Source organism: Vicugna pacos, chromosome 35 (assembly GCF_048564905.1).
Source record: "Vicugna pacos chromosome 35, VicPac4, whole genome shotgun sequence".
NCBI classification, from domain to species: Eukaryota; Metazoa; Chordata; class Mammalia; order Artiodactyla; family Camelidae; genus Vicugna; species Vicugna pacos.
In genome coordinates, this window is record NC_133021.1 from 28,774,979 (window position 1) to 28,793,949 (window position 18,971).

At 39.7% G+C, this 18,971-nt stretch overlaps 2 pseudogenes across 1 annotated transcript; one reads left to right on the forward strand and one right to left on the reverse strand.

The window, feature by feature from the left end:
• The first annotated feature begins 9,245 nt into the window (after positions 1-9,245).
• Positions 9,246-10,679, forward strand: LOC102542823 (ubiquitin-associated and SH3 domain-containing protein B pseudogene; annotated as a pseudogene). The gene has a single exon (XR_012067133.1). The product of XR_012067133.1 is annotated as a ubiquitin-associated and SH3 domain-containing protein B pseudogene (transcript).
• Positions 10,680-10,743: 64 nt separating this feature from the next.
• On the reverse strand, positions 10,744-11,532 carry LOC102542576 (regulating synaptic membrane exocytosis protein 3-like; annotated as a pseudogene).
• Positions 11,533-18,971: the final 7,439 nt, after the last annotated feature.

Below are 18,971 nucleotides of genomic sequence, written 5' to 3' on the forward strand. Positions count from 1 at the left end.
GATTATTATTAAAAAAAAAAAAGAAAAAAAAAGAATGAGGTATGTTACCATAGCAACTGACACACCACATGACATTGATATTTTCTCTCTTGAGAAGAAAGCCCATTTTTAAAGCAACTGTCATGAAAAAAAAAGGGTTGGGGGAAGCTTTCTGATAAACTTACTGTAGTTTTAAACTGCTTCCTCAAGGACAAAAAGGAGTCAAACAGAAATTCAGAGGTTTTGCTTTATTATTTATAAAATAATCTGAGTTCCACTACTGTGTGATCTCTCCTAAAATGCCATCATGTCCTAGGCAATATTTATGCTTATGTCAGGGAAGAGTAAATGGATAACTCTTTCTTCTTCTTCTTCTTCTTTTTTTTTTTTAACATTTTTTATTGATTTGTAATCATTTTACAATGTTGTGTCAAAAAGGGTAACTCTTTCTTAATGAAGTAATGAAACTCTGGCCCATAACCTGATTTCCTTGAAAGTCTACAAATTCTATGACACTGAACATTTATTTATTTAGTTAGTTAGTTAATTTTCTTCCTTTCTAAATGCTTTCATGTTTCTACTATTGGACATCTCATTGTAAGACAAGCATCATTAATCAAAAGCTTACTCAAGAAAATACTGACAACTTTCAATTATTTGACTTGATAAAAGAATGTCAGTAGTTCAAACTTGTGTGTAACCACCCTCCCCAATTCATTTATGTAGCTCTCATATTAATTTTAATTGTTCTGAGAATATTTTCAGTTCATTATGGGACTCATGGAAAAGACTATGATATTGGAAGGGACGGCTAGCGAAGAGAAGAGGTCCAAAGATGGGGGTTCTTCAATATTAATAAGGTCAAAGATGAGTGTAAGAACCAGGAAAGGAGAGGAAGCAGAAACAGCCAGTGAGATAATGTTTCTATGAGGTTTTATGTCACGTGCTGAGGCCCTGTCCCCAACAACCCCACATCCAGTCTAGGGGCATCTTAGTCTATGAGACCAGGAGTTTTGTTCCTCTGACCAAGGGAGATCCTTGCTCCACGCAGGCTGCACTAATCACCAAATTCGTTCACATCTTTAAGGACTTGGGGAGGCCCCCTAAAGCTGTGTCCAGTAATTGTCATTCTTATTTGTCCTGTACCTCTGTCCTTTCTGCTTGCTAGTTCATTGAATGAAAGCAGCCTTGTCATTCTCAAATATCTTTGGACCTTTACAACTCTTTGTATTCTCAAGTATATTGGCATAGTTTATTGTTGCAGGCCTGATCTGGAAAAAAATATTGTCAAGAAAGTAATAAAAGCATGCCGAGGAATCAAAAAAGAATAATATAGGAGAAGCTCAAAATTCACTCCTATATAAGTGAACCTCACTGTACATTTTCATAATATACCAATTTTTCATATATATTATTTTGGATCTCTACAAACTTTTCTATTGCCTTCTAGCTATAAAAATTGCTGTAAAGAGGTCTGAGCTCTGTGAGATATTTGTCCTCTTTTAAATGGCTTAAATGCCTGAAAACAATTTTCCTGTTTTATGTCATGATTTTTTAAGCAACAAATTGAGATGTTTATTTAAAGAAAATTATCTTCTTACACACTATTTTGAAAAATGTTTATCTTCATTTATTAAGCACTCTACTTCAAAGGTACCAATGATCCCTGCTTAATTTATTTTCAATATCAAATAACCTTTTTAGGTTGTTTTAATATATTTGTCTTTTCCGTCTACATTTTCCCAAGATTTTTCCTGTAGTTGAAAAAAAAATTAACCATGGTTTCTGATAATTCTAATTAATGTTAGACTTTAGAGAAATTATTTTGGCCCTTTATCTATTTAATTAGATCTATAATTTATATTTTTATAGCATTTTGTTTTTTATTCATTCCTTTTATGAATTTTTTTTTTTACTGAAATCAGTTTTAATAAGGTGCTATATTAGGGACTAAGGATAAAAGTAGAGATAATTTTTTTTTTTATGTTCATTGGGTTATGCTTTCTTCTAGGCAGTCTTTGTGTGTTACTTATGTCTTTCTTTCCTCACCCCTTACCTCCTTTCTCCTTTCACTCCTTCCTTCCTTTATCTTTTCTTCCTTTCTACATTCCTTCCTAAACTTTATTTACATAGGAACAAAGCCATTTCTTTTCATCTCCCAATGCTTAGGAATTTCTTTCCAAAACTTTTGCTTGCTCTGATAAAATATTGTGACATTTTAAATGTTTAATATTTACAACTACATTTAAGACTTGTTTTCCTGCTTGAATTAGAGCTTAAAAGTGATGACTTTTGTTCCATCCATTTAGCTATTTTGTATTAGGTCCACATTAGAGTTGAAGTTTTTGTTGTCATTAGAATATCTGGCTTCTGCTCTCATGTGTGAGATAGTTATATCTGTTCTGTAATAAGATTTTCTTCACACGGTTGGAGGGCAGTTATAGCTGGGGAGATATCTTCAGGTTTCAGATTCACCTAATGATTAACTGAGCAGCCCTAAAGGCATTATGTGCAGAACAGAATATCCATCTGTCTTTTCTCACTTATCCTCAACCTCATTCCTAATATTAATTTCCTTATTCCCCAGTTGAAGAAAAGGTAAGGGAGGGTGCCTAGACAGTTTAAGTCTTTCCATCCTTGGAGATTTGTTAACTCATGAGTACCACTGTTAGGAAATACAAAAAGGGTTAAGGATCATCTTTTTTTTTCTCCAGAATATTCCACTGCTTTCCTTGTTTTCTTTGTGTTTTTTAATTTGATTGGTTGATTTGGTTTGGATTCTATTTTTTTGATATTTCGGTGATTTTCCCTGTTATTATTGGCTATTATTGAAGAAAGATTCTATGATGTGGCTTCGATCAGCCCTCTTAAGCTGGATGTCTCCATTTATCTGTGTTTGAAATAAAGCTTAAAAAAGAAAACTTTATGTTAAATAAACCCAATGAAGCATCTCAGCTTACTCTTCAAGGCAACCTGATCTTTTCTATAAAATATTTCAACTAGCATCATAATTAAGGCTTATTTTTTCTTGTAGAATATACAACAGAAATAAGATTTTCCATTATCTTTCTCTTGTGGGACTATTGAAGCCTTATTTCACTGAATTATAGTTGCCCTAGCAATGTAGTTTTATTTGCATCTTATTTAAAGAAAAATTATTATGTGATTTAGTAATGTCTACATGAGAGTGTTTTTCAGTATTTTTACAGCCTGATTTTTTTGTTTGATACTATTTTTATTCAAATATAAAAATGGGAATTAAAATTCACACAGAGATGTGAGAACTTCTAGATTTTTTTCTACACAAACCAATCAGAGAAGGCAAAACATAATTGTCCGTATTTTTAGGAAGATTGTAAAAAGTGACACCAACATACATTATTCTCCCTTTATTTTGCTGCTTGAGTTTATTCAAACTGTTTTGAAGAGAACACTTGAAGCTTTACTATAGGACACATTCCTACATTAATTCTAAGGAAATGGACAAAGAAGCTTTTACAGATTTCTCCCTCCCTCACCCCAATCTCAGCTCAGTAGGATATCCTGTTACTTTTCTTTCTATAGTTAGTTACTTTTCTTTCTATAGTTGCTAAAGAGATTGGTGATAATTTTAGAAAAGCTAACAGCATCCAGAGGTGTCCCTGTTCTTGGTGGCAATTTGAATTGAAAGGGAATATATACTGAGATTTGAACCAACTCAAACGTCAGGGGATGCAAGGTTAGAATTAAGCTCAATTCTGTTCAGTGGGAAAGTCTGGATAATGAGAGAACAGCAGTTTACTTTTCCAATTCAGTAAGTCTTCAAAAGTCTTTCAAGGCAGGTTTAGGAAAGCTTTTTAACCTCGAAGAGTTAATCCAAAGGTAACTCTTGAACTCTTCAGTTTAGCTGGACAGGAAAAACTGGGCCAGGTTGTTAAATATAGAAATAATAGACCATCAGAGATAAAAAAAAAAAAAAGTGGATTGATCTCATGAAATAGACAACTGGATTGCAAAGTAAAAAATGTTCACTTAAATGAGACGTGAAAGGGCTGTCTCTATAAGACATACTTGGGGCTTTGCAGAATTAATGGCTTTAAGAAAATTTGAAGTAATTTGAATAATACCTTTTGAATTTATTTCTAATTCCAAGTGAAGGTTCTGACAAAAATATTGAAAACCCACAAACTGAAAATGTCCTGCCACAGGAAGCAGTCTCCCACAGTCTGTACATTAGTGGTCACTGAACTGGTCACAGGACTCTGAACTGGACGGACCAGTAGCAAACTGGTGATGTTTTGCTGTCCTAGTGCATCATGAGCTGAATACCTGTGTCCCCTCTCAGATTCATACGTTAAAGCCCCAAACCCCCAATTTGAAGGCATTCGCAGCTGGGGCCTTTGTAGGGTAATTAGGTTTAATGAGGCCATGAGGATGGAGCCCCCATAATGGAATTAGTACTCTTATGACAGAGGCCAGAGAGCTTGCTGTCTCTCTCCACGTTGTGAGGACGCAGCAAAAAGACAGCCACCTGCAAACCAGCTCTCACTAGGAACCAAACCAGCCAGCACCTTGGTCTTGACTTCCCAGCCTCCAAGCTGCATGACATAGACGTTCACTGTTTAAGCCACCCAGGCTACGCTATTCTGTTAGAGGAGCCTGAACTGACTCATCCATAGAGTAAATGCTCTTCTAGGTTAAATGTCAAGCAGCCGCGTGTTTTTGATGGATTAAGGAATTCCTGAAGTAAGATAAGCAGTGCCTAAAAACATAAAGGAGTTATTTCATTATTCATAATGGGCAAGTGATGAATGCTCTGAAGGGAAAGTTTAGATGCAGTAGCAGTATTGATTTTGAATAACAATTCCAAACAGCGCAGATGACATGACAATGTGCAAAGGATATTTCTCAGGGCAAATGAGGAGAGAAAGGATAAAAGTGAAAATGAGAACAGGGTGTGCTGATCCAAAAATTGCATTTGAAGTCTGCATGATGTAAATAGCAGGGCTGCCGCCTCCCATGCCCTGCAATAGAGTGTTGTGATAGCTAATTCGCTGCTCAATGTGTCTTCAGTTCACCCAGCAACATTATCGGTAATTACAAGGAGAAAGCATCTCACACATTATGAAAATCCAGGCTCTGGCAGAAAGGCCTCTGTCATGATCCAACCTGGTTTATCCTGATGAAGGAGCCATGCCAGAGCAGGAAAGGCTTTTGTATTTTGAATCAGTGCTTTCTTCTCTTGCCTGTTATGTGACGGAAAGCGTTTTGCCTAATTGCACATTTATTAGCATAGCTCGAGAATTAACAAGAATATCAAATATCTGCCAGATAACCTCATCCTATGTCCATGGGGGAAAAAAATTAAAACGCTGCTCAAACAGATTTGTGTTGCAACTAATTTATTCATTTCTTTTCTTCAGATATTAGGAGTCAGAAATTTCCCACTCAAGCTGTTACTGAAATGTAGAAAACGTGCCACTTTTGAATAGGGCCTGCTTATAGACAAAAAGTAATTAATAGTGTGTTTAAGTCAACGGATCTGCAGACCCCAGTGGGTTTCCTATTACCCTTTGTTTCTTCTGTGTGGCACTCAGGGACAGACTGGAGGTTATTTTTAGTGAGTTTCAGAATTGCGCAAGTGCTACTACTTATAATATTTCCTAAACTCATGTCTGTTGTCTTGTTTCTCCCTGAGCTGGCCCTCCATCAACCACACAGAATCATAGCTCACAGTTCCCTTCTGTCTGCACACTCACCCAAAGCTGGGTGTTCTGGACAGAGACATCCCCAAGACCATGATGGTGTGTGATTCACTTCTGTATCACTAGCTTGTACATCAATGTCTATGTTGTAGTAGGTATGCCAATAAACAAATAAATAAACTACACAATATTGTAAATCAACAATACTTCAGTAAAAAAAAATAAGAAAACTGATAAACTATGGAATGAACTAACACAAACATGGAGGAGGAGGGACTGGGACCAATTTAAGAATTCAGGAAAGGCTTTCCTGAGAGAAGTGAAGCTTGGACTGAGATCTGAAAGAAAGTGGGAATTAACTAAAGCAAAGAGGGAAGAGAAAATAAAGATTTCCTGTCCATTAAGTTGAGATCAAAATATCCTATTGACAGTCTCGTAGGATTTTGGAGTCCTTCTTCATGGCAGATGAACTGGGTCATGGAGCATCAGTGCTAACCTGCTGACGGACCTGATGACCCCCAACCCTCATCTCATTCTTACTGGGTCTTTCTTCTAGTAACAGTGTTTTTGTACTCAAGTTCCAACCCCAGATATATTTCTTTCTTCTGTCCTCTTCACTAAACCCAGTTATAGCACCAGACCTTCTGTTTGAATTACTGTCGTGAATTCCTGTTCCAGTACAATGTCTCTCGCAATCTAAACTTGAACTCTCCTGGCTTTGCCATTACTTTCCTCTCTGACTCCTGTGGATGGGCTCGGCTATCTGCTTACATAAGATAAAATTAGGTAGCTTTTTAAATCATAGTTTATCAGCCATACAACCAGATTCTCCATCCCTTTTGTTTGCTTATTGGTTTCTTGATTAACTTCACCCTGCAATTCTGGTGAGAACGTTTACTTGAACAAAGCCCACAATTTGGAGACTGCTAGATCCATCTGATGGAACTTCAAGTATCTGCTAAGCAATGGCTCATAAACACATATTCCATCCCTATGAGTAAATCTAGTGTGTATAGGAGCACCCTAGCTCACGTGCACTCTTGCCATCGATAAGTTGTCATTGTTTTTGAACCCCCACCATATATGCTAATCAGGAACACAAGGCTGCAGGGCACCAACCATTCACGTCTACTTTTGAGTTCTGGATACCCAGGACTCCTGTGGACGGGGGTGCTGCTAACATGGCATCATCTAATGGAAATATGACCCTATAGATTAAAGAATGAAGGCAGTGAAAGGAAGAAAAGATTGCTGTTTTATCCTGACCAAGGGAAACTTAAATTCCTAACTTCAGACAGCATGTTAGTTCTACATGCATCTCTGGTCCTCTTTATAACAGGAATCTTTCTTGACTGGAAAAAAAGAAACCTGAACACTCTCTATTCAAAAGTAGCCCATGTTTATATTTTGTTTATGTCAATATACAAATATGTATTTAGTGTCAACTTTGTTTGGGGTTCTAGGGGCAATCAGCATGAATGAAAACAGAAACAATACAATTCTTTTCAGAGAATTTGCAGTCCAGGTAGAGAAACACATAAATCAAATAATTTTGTAGACACATATGGAATTTTAAAATGTAAGTATGACTATAGATAAACAGTGAGAAATGTTACGAGTGCTCTTGGGGAGGAAAGAAAAGGATCAAGTCAGGAAGTGATGAAAGACTTTCCTGAGAAACTAAAGCTTGAATGGAGATCTAAAGGAAAGTGGGGATTAACTGGAGGAAGAAAAGAGGGAAGAATGTTCGAGGCAGAGAAAAAAACATGTAAAAAGGCCCTTTGATAGCAGTGAAAATTATGATGCAAGTCTGTAATTTCTGGATTAAAAAATGTCAAATAAAATATAGCACAAAGTAAAGCTACAGCTTACATAGAAAAATGCATCCAGTCGGCCCTTTTTCAAAGCTTTGTCTTAATCCAAGGATCATTGGAAAGGCGTTAGAAGGATTTTAAGCATGTGTTTTCCCTTTTGAAAAGATGATTTTGGCTGTAGTCTGTAGAATGAATTAAGACTTCCATTTATGGCAACATGATAAACTAGGTATTGTAAATATCCTCCAACATACATATGGAAGTAAAACATAGCAGAGCTTACAGAAACAAATATAAACCTTAGGTTTTAAAACATGAAGGGGATTGAAAAATTATTGTGGCAAAAGAAACTTACATAGGTGAAGTGGCTCCCTAGAGAGATTTGTTGTTCTCTGTAACTTACAGGTTGGATTTTAATGACCTGTTGAGAGAGAGAGTGAGAGAGAGAGAAGATAAAGCCTCATGTCTTTGCAAGGGGAGGATTTGACAATGATACTTCATACAAAGAAAAGACACTGGAGAGACAACGTCATATTAAAAGAGGAGTCCGAGTTTAAAAAAAGCAGCCTATTATCAGAGGAGAAGATTAGACAATTCTTCTACAGGTGGGTCCTAGGAGGATATAAACATTACAGCTGTCAGAATTCATAACTGGAGGTCCTTACCTACTGTGAGCTGAATGTTCTATTTCATACTATCTGAATGAACCAGGACACTTTAAACATGGAAGTGAACTTAAATTAGTCACTTATTTGTAGCACTGTATACAAACAGAAGGAAACAACTCCAATTCTTTCTGTAGATTCCTACCTCATCATAGCCTTCACGGTACTTTCACAGGAAAACAGTGCTCTGCTAAGCATTAAGTACAAAACCCCAAATTAAAAAACACATAAGAAAATGAATCACCTCTATTATAAGTAAGAAAAAAATTAAAATTCAGAATTAGAATTCTGAAGTGTCTTTAGTGGTACATACACACAGAAAATTTAAATAATTATATTTAATTTTTCAAGTAACAGTCCATTTAATGTATGAGTAAGACACAAAGCATGCTATCGCTCAAAACATAACATTTTTTAAAAGTTAAAATGTTCTATCACTACAAAAACCAAAATATTAAAATGCTAATAAATATTCAATATTTAAAAGATAGAAAAAATCATCAGGCAAATGTTATCAAAAAGAGAGCTGGTATACAAACATAGTAATTTGGATTTTAAAAAAAATAACTATGAGAGACAACTTGTATTCATCTCATATTAAAGCTTCAAAATATATAATCATAATATAACAGAATTTCAAAAGGAAGTTGATAAATCTTGTATGATATGTGGAGATTTTAACATAACTCTCAGAGTTATTAACAGATGATGTATACAAATAATTATCCTGGAAACAAAATATTTGAAGAACATAAGTAAAAAAAAAATAACCAGATATATTTAACCCTTGAAATCAGTAACTTGAGAAAATACATGTGTTCTAAGTACATATAGAATATTTGATTAAATGGACCATCTGCCAGGCCAGCAGGAGCCGCAGCAGCCATGCTGCAGGTTGGAGCAGCCCCTCCGTCCGAGTGAGGGGAAGTCGGGCCCTGATGATGAGCTGGGGACCCAGGAGTCCTTCTCTACAGCTTTGGTTTGAGATCCGATTCCTCAAGGCCCTGAAGGAGGTGCAGAGTCCCCATCGCTGAGTGGATGGACGGTTTGATAACAAGAGCTTTGCCTCCTTGCTTTGGGCCCTGACCAGAGTTACAGAGGACAAAAAGCCTTGGGATCCACAGGAGGAAGAAGTGTTCAGGCGGCATGTGACGGGTTGGTTGTCCTCCCACGTCCGCGAGCCCTTCCTGGATGCCCCCAGCCCAGGGAGTACGTCCTCTACCTCCGCCCCACTGGCCCCTTAGCGCGCAGAAGCTTTCCTACTTTTGGCAGCAGTCAAAGCAGATCTGTGGCAAGAACAAGGCGCACAGCATCTTCCCTCACATCACCCTCTGCCAGTTCTTCATGTGTGAGGACAACAAGGTGGACGCCCTGGGGGATGCCCTGCAGATGATGGTCAGTCGCTGGAAGTGTAAGTTCTCTGCCCTGCTGCCCCTGGAGCTCTACACCTCCTCCAACTTCATCGGCCTCTTCGTGAAGGAAGACAGCACAGAAGTCCTCAAGAAGTTTGCCGAAGACTTTGCTGCAGAGGCTGCCTCCAAAACTGAAGTGCACGTGGAACCTCACAAGAAACAGCTGCATGTGACCCTGGCTTACCACTTCCAAGCCAGCCACCTGCCCACCCTAGAGAAACTAGCCCAGAACATTGATGTCAAACTCGGGTGCAACTGGGTGGCTACCATGTTCTCTTGGGATATCCGACTTGCTAACCACGAGACTTGCAGGTGATCTATGCCTACACCCTGCAGAATGACGATGAGCCGGAGCTGGTCCCCAGGGACTCCATCTTCATGTCTCCCATGGAACAGACCAGCACCAGCAAGGGCTGGGTCTACAGCACATCCTTAACCACCGGCTGCTCCAGACTCCTGCCTGAAAACTACATCACCAAGGCTGACGAGCGCAGCACCTGGATATTCCACGGTTCTTACTCCATCTTAAATGCATCATCTTCCAAGGCACTCTCATTTGGGGCTGGCCTGTTGGAGAGGTGGCAGGACGAGGACCAGGGCCTGGGGGACACCACTCCCCTGACGCTCATCTGCCAGCCCACCCAGCCTGCGGGTCAGCGGCCAGCATGGTCCTCAAAAGAGATGCCTGTTTGTGTGTCGGCACGGTGAGAGGATGGATGTTGTCTTTGGGAAGTACTGGCTATCCCAGTGCTTTGATGCCAAAGGCCGCTACATACGCACCAACCTGAACATGCTGCACAGTTTACCTTCGCGGAGTGGCGGTTTCCGAGATTATGAGAAAGATGCTCCAATCACCGTGTTTGGATGTATGCAAGAGAGATTAGTGGGGCAAGGTTAGAGAGCAACACCGTCATCGACCATGTCTACTGCTCCCTGTCCCTGCGCTGCGTTCAGACTGCGTACAACATCTTGAAAGGCTTACAACAAGAAAATCACTTGAAGATCCGTGTGGAGCCTGGCTTGTTTGAGTGGACAAAATGGGTCGCTGGGACCACATTACCTGCCTGGATACCTCCTTCAGAGTTAGCTGCAGCCAACCTGAGCGTTGATACAACGTACAGGTAACCCTCTGACAACGCTGTTTCCTGAGACCAGTGTGCAAGGCCTCTTCTCCACCAGGCAGTCCCATTCAGGAGATGAAGGACCACACGTAGCCCACTGGCAGATGTCCATATTGGTAGAAGTCAAGCTATGATTTAGAAGACTAGAGAGAGCCAGCATTCCCATGTACACCTGCAACACCTTGCCCTGGGGCCTCTCGTCAAAGAGCAGAGCCTATTAGTACAGGGGGTCACAGGTCTTCTTGGTCACCTTTGTCTTCTTCTTGGCCAGGCAGGCCCTGCTCTCGAGCAGGTAAACCTTGATACAGGTAGCTGGGAGGGATGTGGAGCCTGGTTTGGGGGTCAGGCCCCGAGCCTCAATCACTTCCACCTCCAGCTGGCCGCTCCGGTCCATGATAGCAATGTGCATGTCCCCCACTGGTGGCGTTGCCAGCGTCTGTCGCCCCACAATCTGGGCTGGTCCCAGCCCATCCAGGAAATCGCTGAACTGGCTTTCAGCCCTGAGCCAGAGCTATTGCTGTTGGAGCTCCCGTCCGTGGACTCCCGGCTGCCCTGGCAAGGGACCCAACTGTGCATCGCCACGGCCACACCCGTCTCTGTGCTCCGCTGGATGTTGCTGCTCAGCTTCTTGGTGGCCCCTTCAGCTTAGGGGAGCTGAAGTGTGCTCTTGCTCCACTGCGTTAGGCCCACGACGGCCACCATCTTGGCCCAAGGCTGCTGCGCCGCTTCTTGGCAGTGGTGGTCCCGGTCCCGTCCCCAGCCTCCTGGGATCCGCAGATTTCGCCGCTGATGCTGGAGCTCCGCACCACGTTCCTGGAGGCCGCAGCCGAGGCTGGACCTGGCGCCCCGTTAAACATGGCCCACGGGGCAGCAGGGCTTCAGGAAACCCAAACTGATGAATCTGAGCGTGGTGTTCCCATCACAGGGGGCTGTACCCCTCCCAACAGCATACCCTTAGGGCATTTACACAAGCCCTTCTGTTAACTTCTGCTGAGACACCAGTTTTCAAGAAGGAAGGAGGTGAAGACAATCAGGGTAGCTTCCAGGAGGAGGTGATGTGGTAAGAGTCCGGAGGTGGGGCTGGGGTCCAGACAGGGAGGGGTCTCCGCTGGCCAAGGGGGCTCCGCAAAGCAGGGCAGGTGCTGCTCCGGACCCCGCCCCGTGGACCTGGTGGTAGGCTGGGCCCGGTCCCAGGCGCGCGGCGGGGAGGGGCGGCGAGAGAGGCTCACGTGGGCATCGCCCGCCACCGGGCCGGGCAGCTCTGCTCCGCCCGCCTGCGCTCCTGGCTCCGCAGCCGCCACAGTTCTCAGCCGCCACGGTTCTTCGCCGGGTAAACCAATTCTCAAAAATATTAAAAGACTTAGTAGTAGTCAGGGCTTACTTGCTGAATAAAACGAATTTATTAATAACTAAACATGTCCTAAATATTGATAAGCTTAAAAATAAAAATTAATTTTTAAAAGCATACGGTTCAATGGAGAAATAAAAAAGTGAAACAAAATAATGAAATGTTCCATATCAGCCGTTATTAATTTAGGTTTTTCACTTTTCGGCTGTAACAAACCTACTAAAATCAAATGGTTAAACTGCATGAAAGCATATATATATATATATGTGTGTGTGTGTGTGTGTGTATACATAGATGCACATTTAAAAACTTTGGAAATTAACCAAAGCAGGCAAGGATGGCTAAGATCAGATTATAGCTCCCTTCCTGCACCTGTACTCTACTCATAATGTAGAAGTTTCACTCAAGCCCTGAAGGTGGAGAATACTGGGCCTTGATAACCCTGGCCTGAGCTTATGCAAAGCTGAGAAGTCCCATGCCATGATCTATGATCCATGAAAACCAGAGGCTACTACCCTGCCCAGGAACAAAGTCATTTTGAGAGAACTGAATCACGGTTTCCATCCCACTCCAGAGAAGTGGTTCAGATATCCTACCCAGGGGGAGAAGCAGGCCATAAGAAGAGAGAGGTCTGAAGCTCTCTCCAAGGCAACAAACTTACTTGGAACAGCCAGCGTGTGAAAAAGTTCAAACTTAAGGACACTGTTGAAAACAGTGGCAATTTTGATCATAAGCAATGAAAAGAAGGCTGGAAACTCCCCAAGATAGTTTCATTTATAGATCATTCCTAAGTCAACAGAAGTCATTGTGGGATTTAAAAATGTTTGTAGTTTAATTATGTCATGTAATAATCAAGGTAACTGAGTAAAATTTCTGCTCTACCAAGCATTCAACAAAATATAAAAGATTGGGCAATCCTTTAAAAGTGTTTTATTACAATATGGCCAGTATTTATGCACATGTCTGAATTTTAAAGTCCCTGAATAGTTTTTGCTTTAACAAAAACATCTTTCCCAGCACTAAGCTTAATGCTGAAAATTGCACCTCTAGGGATTATTTTCTTTTGGTAGAGCTCTTGAAATTTTCTTTTAAAAGATAGTTTTCTTGTAAAATGCAGAGACCCAGGGGTAGAACAAACCTAAATGTGATTGTTTATACACACAATTATCACAATGGGAAATACCCAAGATCAAGATCATAGAGGAATGGCTCTGTGAGAAAGAACTGAGAACACAGAGGCCACAATAAAAAAACAAAACAAACAAACAAAAAGGGTACAGATTTAGAACAAAGGAACAGATGAAGAACACATTTTGTTTTCTCTCTCTCTCTCTCTTTTTGTTATTTACAACTTTTCTGAATAGGGAATATGGTTTGACAATTTGACAGTGGGATCAACACATGTGGCTAGAGACATTTATAATTGCCAGCTTAAATACATGAACTGACTCCAGCAGCATGCGAAATACTTTTTAAAAGTATTTAGTAGTGTAAAAATGTTGGGTAAAGAGCTTTTTGGGAAATCTGTTTGAAGTGATGTATACACATTGAGCAAATTACCCATGAATCAATACAAAAATGTATGAACCATTGTGTTGCTTTAAAAACAAAAAGGAGAAAAGTAAGGAGTTCAGAGTCTATTATGTAGGTCAGATACCTAGTAATAATTGGTTTCAAAGGGGTTTATGCTTAAAAATAGAAGCATCCTATATAGAAAAGACAGATATTTGCTCTGTTTACATGCAAACTGGGACAATTTCCTTTAATGTAGATGTGAGAACTGGAGTAAGAAAGGAAAGCCACTTAGGAGAAAAGATTCCCCAAGTCTTCTTTTTCTTTTTATTTAGTCCTTTTTATTTTGTTTAACCTGACAAAAAGAGGAAGAGAAGAAAAATTCCAGAGCCACAGTTAAGCAATAAAACAGCCAAGAAGGAAGACTTTGGAGAGAGAGAGTGTCCCTCAGTAATACTTTTCAGTCTTTTAAAATGTATCTCGGAGTGAGTATCTTTAGTCACTGAAGTTTGACTCCTGAGAAATAAACATGAGAAATCTCAGCTCCTTTCACTTCCAAATAAGAACCACCACCCGTTGATGAATCAAATAAACATTAATTATACATACGTAACTGAAACACTTTCACTGCAAAAAATGCTGAATATTTCTGTCAAAAGTTGGTGAGTACTGCTGACTATGATTTAATTAAATGTCAGTTTTGAAGTATTTCCACTTGCAAAAAAGGTTATATGTAGAAAAGTTTATATTTACACACACACACACACAAATACTCATGTATAACACTTTCTGCTTACGTAGGATTCTCTAAGAAATATACTGGCTGGAAATCCTTTCTGCAATGATTTTGTGGCAGATTAACTCTCCTTTTAAGTCCCATTAATAATATTAATGTGTGATCCTTAAGAACAAGTCTTTTGGGTGGAGGATGTAACCTACTTGGGTGTGCTTTAGAGGGAGGAAACTAGACTTAGATTAAAAACTTTTACTTGAGGCCATAGTGAGAACTCACAAAGCAGGCAGTGCTTCAGGCACCAGACTTAAGTGCAGACAGACATGGGTACAAGCAAACATTAAAGCCAGTAGTCCTGGGGTGTAGCTCAATGGCAGAGTGTGTGCTTAGCATGCACAAGATCCTGGGTTCAATTCCCAGTACTTCCATTAATAAACAAATGAACAAACACATAAATCTAATTACCCCTCCCAAAAAACAAATAAACAAAAAAAGTGAAAACATTTAATGGAAAAGAATATGAAAATGAATATATATATGCATATGCATGACTAGGACATTGTAGTGTATGCAAGAAATTGATGAGTAACTGAACTTCAATTAAAAAAAAAGCCAATATTCTTGACCCTCTCCAGATCTGCACTGGATGTTCTGTTGTCAGTGCAGTATCACCTCCACTTCCTGATCAGCACTCCTCTACACTGCGGAGAGGAAAAGCTAGGAGATACATTTTCTAGAATCCTTTTCCTGGGATTGAGTTTGCCAATGAGAAGAAACGGTCCAGCATTTAGAGGATGGAAATGGAGCAAAATCTGTACTTTGCAGGTAGCTGTTGCAGCCAGATGTAGGCAGAACGAAAACCTAACAGTTTGACCATGAGCCCTTGGAAGCCACCTCAGAGGTGCAGACTGAGGCAGCCAGGGAGAACGTCTCAATTTTTTGTTTGATTTGACAGTGATAACAACTTTGTTGCATGCCTTTGAGAAGTATCTGTTTCGGTGCTTTGGGATGAAATCTTGGTTGCTTGAATCCCTGCCCACCAGCACGAGCTTCCATAACCTTCTGAGGAATCTTTCTTGACTTCTGCTCCTCTGAATCATTCAAAATCAGTTAAGCCTCTAATTCTCCATCAAACCCTAATTTATACTCAAAATGTGCTGTTTACCTTCTCTCTTCCTGACACAACAATGACTTCTACAAGCCCTAAATAAGGATGTATAAAATCAGTCAAGGGCCCTACTCAATTGATGTTAAGGTACAGCCAGTTCTCATATTTACTCTCCCAGCTGTCAGCAAGACCTTGCATCAGGGAGTGTCAGATGTCTATCAGCTTCCATCATGCAAAACTATATTCCCCTGAGTACCACGAGGATTAAATCCTGCAAAATAGTTTTCTCAGACTTTCAGTGGGACACAATAGATTGAGACTGGGAGACAGAATGAAGGGGAAGATCATTTTCCCCCTGAGGGTGGTTCCCAGAAGGCAGCAATAATCAGCACCCATGAGTGTCTGTAAGTAACTGAGTGCTCAGCAGAACCAGGGAGGGTATAAACTTCTCATTTCTCAGTACAGGTCACCGGCGTGGTTCCAGCAGCAGGACTGTAACTTTTTAACTTGGGAAGTGGCAGCGCTACAGCAGGTTCGTCGGCTCCTACTATAGCTTCATGATTTGGGGCAAAATATTCAGGAAAATAATATATCAAACAGAAAAATAATTAAGTCATGGCCATTTAGAAAATAATGAAATATGGAGGTAAACATGGCTAATATCTTTCAAACACTAAGCAACAGACTTAGAATCTGCCCATAAACGTCATTGTGTTTTACTTCATATATCAAGTCTCTCCATGTTACACAGGTGGGAAGTTTAACCATTTTGCACAAATAACTCTCACTGTCTTGGTTCATTTCCAATCAACTTAATGTTTTTTCTCCATTTTTTATGCATGTTCATCTATAGCAAGGGAGTAGCCAGTCATGCAAACAAGTGTGTCATTGTTCAAATTTTGTAATATAAACTGATAAAATACCTCCTGAATATCATTCATTAATGTAGTGATTCTGGAAAATATGAGCCAGTTCTAAGACATGGATCTCCTCTCTGTGGGCTGTAAGTATCAGAATTCTGATGCTAAAATTCTGAAGTCCAGATCCTAGACCCAGATAAATTCATTCTTTTGGAGGGGAGCCACCTTGGGGTGAGGCATCAATCTCTCTCAGTGATACTCTGACCACACCATGAGTAATTCCTTTAAAAGTTAATAGAGAGCAATTGAAGTAGATTCAGTTTTCCTTTAATATGAATACACTGTAAAATAAATAAATAACATTAGTGGATGAGGAAACCAGTGAATTAATAAACATAGCTATTTACTGTAGAGCTGCTAATGATCGGTGCTGTCATTTTCCACCCAGAACTAATTATACTTGCTAGGCCAAGCAGTCTTCTGCCCAGCCACTGCTGGTTTTCTTCCCATTATTTTTAACACTTGGTGCCTAGGTAATGCACTATGCAAATTTATTTTAAAACAAAACATAGGAGCAGATTTCTAATTATACACACACACACACACACACACACATATAGTTTCAGGTATACAGCAAAGCGATCTGGTTATATCTATATATTTTTTCTTTTTTTATTCTTTTCCATTATAAGATATTACTATGTATACAATTATATAGTATATGTATATATATACACATAGATACACATAAATATATATGTATCTCTGAGGATAGTATACTACATCAAGAGAATATGTCAAATCTAGATTCACTTTAAGAATGGAATTTGAAGTTGAACTTCAGTGCAACTTTAAAACATTTTCCCTACCTTACCTCCATGGTTTAAAACATGGCAATGGTTCAGCATCCTTGGCCCCATCCCACAACCTACACTAGAGAAAAGCCACTTTGCACATGGAGGTCAGAGTGACCTGGTTAATGTTACCTGCCAATTGCTGGGCATTTAGGAAAGAAGAACGAGAAAGTCACAGAAAAATGACCTGGGCACAGGCCTTTTGCCTGTCAAACAAGGAGAAACAAGGATTAAAAATAAAACACACATCATGTAAGGTTAAGAACTCCTGTTGTGCTAAGAGCTTTTGAAGCCTGGAAATACCAGAGGCTTAAATATATCTAGGATGAAAATGAAAGTTCTGACCCCAGATCATTAGTGCGGCACTCAGCCCGTGACCAGCGCTCCCACAGGTTATTGTATTCAGCTTAACTGGGGTGAGAGGGGCGAGGCAAGGACACAGAAAACGACACTCACTCAATTTAAACATAATTTAATTCTCTGAAGACTTTTTTAATAGGTTCTTGGAATCAACATCTTAGAGCTCTGACTGACTGCTGCTATTCTGGAGAAATAAAATTGTAGCTATTTCTATTTCCTGTGTAAATTCAAGGATCTAAGAGACCAAGCGAGGTGCCTTTTGGTTCTTCCATCCTATCGTCTAAAATCAAAGCATGGATGAAGTGGGTGAAACATGTCTAATATATCAAATATTTGTTGCTGTGTTTTAAGATATGCTACCAGCATTTACTTTATAATAATCTAGTGTGGTATATCTATTTCTACTCTAATAAAATGACAATCTTTTTCATTGAAGTATTGTTGACTTATGATATTGTGTTAGTTTCAGGTGTACAGCAAAGCAATATGGTTATATCTATGTATTTTTTCTTTTTTTATTCTTTTCCATTACAAGTTATTACTATGTTGAATATAGTTCCTTGTGCTGTATAGTAGGACTTTGTTGTTTATCTGTTTTATATACAGTAGTGTGCATCTGTTAATCCCATACTCCAAATTTATCCCTCCTCTGCCTTCCCTTTTGGTAACCATAAGCCTGTGAATCTGTTTCTGTTTTATAAATAAGTTCATTTGTACTATTTTTAGATTCCACATATAAGTGATACCATATATTTGTCTTTCTTTGTCTAACTTATTTCATACAGCAAGACAATCTCTAGGTCCATCCATACTGCTGCAAATGGCATTATTTCCTTCTTTTTTATGACCAACATTCTATTGTACAAATATACCACATTATCTTTATACATTCATCTATTGATGGACACTAAGGTTGCTTCCATGTCTTGGCTATTGTAAACAGTGTCACTGTGAACATTGGGGTGCATATACCTTTTCAATTAGAGCTTTTGTCTTTTCTGGATATATGCCCAGGAGTGGGATTGCTGGATGATACAGTGACTCTATTTTTAGTTTTTTAAGGAGTATCCATAATGCTTTCCATAGTGGCTGCACTAATTTATATTCCCACCAACAATGTAGGAGGGTTCCCTTTTCTGCACACCCTCTCCAGCAGTAGATTTTTTGATGATGGTCATTCTAACTGGTGTGAGGTGATACTGTACAGAAAAATGTGTTACAGCTCGGTGTTACAGCTCAGTTGTGACAGCAACCTGGATCCAGGCAAGACACCAAGCAGCACTCAGAGAGTTGGAGAACTCAGGTTTATTACGCCAGTGGGCCCAGAGGAGTTAACACTCCAAGTTCTGGACCCCGTCTGTAGGTTTACACAGGCTTTTATAGGCTGCCAGTTTACACTTTGCAACATCATGTGCAAATAAGGTATAATGACAGCTGACTAATTAGGAACAAGCTTTGTAGAAATGGACCAATCAGGAGGGAGAGAAATAACCAATCAGGAGTGAAGGAAATAACCATTCA